Raw genomic sequence first — 3,468 nt, 5'->3', positions numbered from 1 at the left:
CGGGAAGCGCGCTCTGCGCCTGTCTGCTCGGTCCCCGCCAGCAGCCCCACGCTCCCCCACCGCGCCTTGACAGCTCTTCGAGCTGGGAGAGGAAGAAGAGGAGGAGGAAGGGCCGAAAAGGAGGAGGCGGCGGCGGAGGGAGGCGAACTGGGGCAGCAGGGGGAGGAGGGCTCATTGTCCGGTCCCCCCAGTCCAATTGATATGCTAATCCCTTTTCTGATGCCATAACAAAGAACACCTTTGCACTTTTAAAAGACTTTTGTGCCCTGGCTACAGAAGTTTATTATCCACTAATTAGCAACAACTTCTGGCAATGAGTTGGGTTACATTTTCATAAGCTCCAAGCCTGGGCGACGAGGTGCGCAGGGCAGGAGGAGGTTCGCGCGCAGGGCAAAGCCGAAACCTGGGGCTGGAAAGGAATCGCCCGCTCGGGCCCCTGGGCCGAGGGCGGGAGGAGGGGCTCGAGAGCGAAAGGGGTCCAGAGAAAGCGGGGGACCGAGCGATCTGGGCCCAGGATGGCAGGTGACTTTATTGAGTCCGACTGTGTGGTACCCGTCCGGAGAGCTGCGCGGAGGCGGCGGCTGCAGGCCGCCTCGCAGGTGTCCCGGCCCAGCCATCTGTTTGGAGGGGGATGGGGGGATCGTCTCGGGCGAATGTTCCAACGCTCGCCTCCGAGCTCACCCACATTTTCCTTTGCGGCCTGGACTCAATGAGCCGCGGGCGAAGGAGCGGCCCATTCGTAGGAAACGGCCAGCCACTGGGTTCCCGCCGAAGGCCTCCCCACTAGGAAGGCTGAAACAAGGCCCGGGAAGATGAGGCCAAGCTGGCATTGCCAGAGCCGGGCGAGGGGCGAGGGGCGGGGTGCGGGTTGGACGGTGATGGGTAAAGTGTCCGCGCGTGGTGGTCTGAGGTCGTCACCCCACAGAGCAGCCTGCTGGCTAACCCGAGCCGAGAGCCGCACCTTCCCGGCGGCGGGACGCGGGGCGCACCGCCTGACCTCGCCTCCCTCAGGCTTGGCAAGTCGTTGACGATCTTTAACAGTCCCACAGCCCAGGTCAATAAACTGGAAACGGATAGACTGAGCATCATCGGTGAAAGATAAAGGGCAGGGGGGTGATGCGCATTCCTTCTAGTGCCTCCAAAAAGAAAAAAAAACAAAACAAAAATCCCGAAAGCCCGTTGTCTGTCGCCGCTGATAAAACAGCCGTGCAGGGAGGCCTTCGGTCTGCGTTCAACCGCAGAGATGTTGCTTTGTCTTAGGCAATTCGAGCCCTCAGACCCAGTACCTTGGAATTGGATTATACACACACGCACGTATATCCTTTCTATTTCTTAAAATTTCTCTTTCATTTTCGGTTTTCTGCTTTTTGCAAATGATTCCGCTGAAGGTACTGTTGGATATTTCAGGCAGATGTCATGGGGGTGCTGGTGGCCTGTGCATCCTCTTAGGGTAGCAGCGACGGCCGAGTAAGGTTTGATAAACGTTCAAGGTGAAACGGGGCCTTACTCAAGACCCCAGGGTGATTTAGGGCACCAGAGCGAAGAGTGAGGCCGGAAGTGGCGAGTTACATTGTTTCAGTCCCTTTGGATGGAACTAATTGCGGTTATCTTCGGTGCTAACCTGTGTGGTATCCGAGTGCAATGTTTCTGAACAAGCGCCGTTTAAAGTAGAAAATGGGGGGGAGGGGGTTAGAGCCGGCTGACGATTTAACGGAATATTTCTGAAAGAAATACAAAGATAACCAAGATATTAATAATATTGGACATTACAATCTCCCAGACAAGTCTCTCTCTGGAGCCAGAAAGCATTCCCAAATTTCTCCCCAGCAGCGGCCTTGAGAAGGGTGACGGAGGAGGTGGGTAGTGAGTGTGTTCCGAGAAGGTCTCTCTCTCTCTGTTGTCACCCACGGCCCCCTTCACTGAAGAAGAACAATGGCCCGGCCTGGGGTTCTTTCTGAAAGAGAAACTGCGGGAAGGCAGAGTTGCTCTTTGTACCCCGGCCCCTTTACAGAAGAGGGAGCCATACACACACCCCCTCTGACCATTGGGCGGTGTCCGCGACATCAGAACCGCTCCGAGACTCTCTGAGAGCTGAAAGGGCGCCGGCCCTGTGGTCCCATAAGGCCCACTCAGCCGCCGGAAGAAACCCGAGCAAAACCAAGCGACCTCAGAACTCGCCAAGGGAAGAGGGGGGTGCGAGAAGCACACACTCCCACATGGGCTGTCAGCCCCCACCCAGCATCCGAGCGTCTGATCACGGCTGATTCTGCTTACGTGTGTGCTTCAGATTAAGGCTGTATTTATTTATTTATTTAATCCTTCAGATCTTTCCATACCATAAAAAGACTTAATTCCTTGCCAAGGCTAAGGGTTGATAAAAAGGATCCACTTTAAAGCAATGGGGAATCATCTGACTGTGACCTTGACGTGTGAGGGGGGGAGGGGCGGATAGATGTGGGCCCAAACCGTAGGCTTCTTCATTTCTGGGACATTCTAGGCCCTCGCTAAGGACACCAACAAGAAGAAGAATTTATTTTCAAAGGTTACCATTAGTAGTTCATTCGCTGAAGTTGGGAATTTGGTATTTTTATATTATGTGAAATACATGATTTAATTATACTCGAAAAACAAATTAAGGACAGGCCTTCTACACAAATTGGAGGCAGCTAAATGCTCTTTTGTGCCTGCAGCCCTCGGGTTGTTAAAGAGGCTGCTGATGCATGAGAAGTAAGTGACTGATTTAACTCATTGGGATGCAGGAAGCGACCTGCCCTCTTTTGAAAAAAAAAAAAGCGAGCGAGCGAGAAAGAGAGAGAGGGAGAGAGAGAGAGAGTCTTCGAGTTAGAGAAGAGAGGGAGGGGAGAGGAGGGAGAAAAAGGGGGAGAGAGAGAGAGAGAGAGAGGAGAGGGAGAGAAACACACCAAGGGAGGGAAGCAGGGAGGGAGACCAAACCCCCGCTTTACTGCGTTGAAAGCTTCTGAATTTCAAGCAGAAAGTAGAAGGAGCCCCACACGGCAATGAGCGTCTTTCCTTGGGCTGCGTGTACGGAGGGTAGACAATGAAAATCTCCATCCCCCTCCCCCATCCCCACTAGCCTACGAGATTTGTGTTTTCGTTTCTTCTCAACGGTGGAAGATGTGTAAAAACAAATATATAGAGATGTGCAGAGATTTTTTTTAAAAAAACCAACCAGCCAACCAAACGGGCTGAGACACGGATTACCCGAGTGCGCCCCAGCTGTAAGTACTGTCTTTTCCTGCGTGAGCCCGGCTCTGCATCGCCTGGCAGGCTGGGAGTGTTCGCTTTGTGAGTCGGGTCGCTGCTTGTGTTTTGGTGTTTTTATTCACAGGGGCTTCCTCCGAGCTTGCACTTTTTGCACGTGAGCAGGAGAGGTGTTTCGCCCGTTGTGGGCGTGCAGAACTGGGCTGTCTTGGATGCGGTGACTTGGAGCAACGGGCGGGGGGCGGG

The 3,468-nt window shown here is 53.9% G+C and overlaps 1 long non-coding RNA gene across 1 annotated transcript in view; it reads left to right on the top strand.

Annotated features, from left to right (window-relative positions):
* The first annotated feature begins 2,962 nt into the window (after positions 1 to 2,962).
* The window catches only part of LOC103605101, a 7,441-nt gene continuing 6,935 nt past the window's right edge, over positions 2,963 to 3,468 (top strand). Inside the window, exon 1 of the long non-coding RNA XR_551772.1 lies at positions 2,963 to 3,239. This is a non-coding gene — a long non-coding RNA (uncharacterized LOC103605101). The remainder of the gene's footprint in view (positions 3,240 to 3,468) is intronic.

The sequence above is a fragment of the Galeopterus variegatus genome, unplaced genomic scaffold (genome assembly GCF_000696425.1).
Source record: "Galeopterus variegatus unplaced genomic scaffold, G_variegatus-3.0.2 Scaffold5593, whole genome shotgun sequence".
In the NCBI taxonomy this organism is placed as follows: domain Eukaryota; kingdom Metazoa; phylum Chordata; class Mammalia; order Dermoptera; family Cynocephalidae; genus Galeopterus; species Galeopterus variegatus.
Note: the sequence above shows the minus strand (reverse complement) of the source record. Positions and strands in the feature narration are given on the sequence as shown.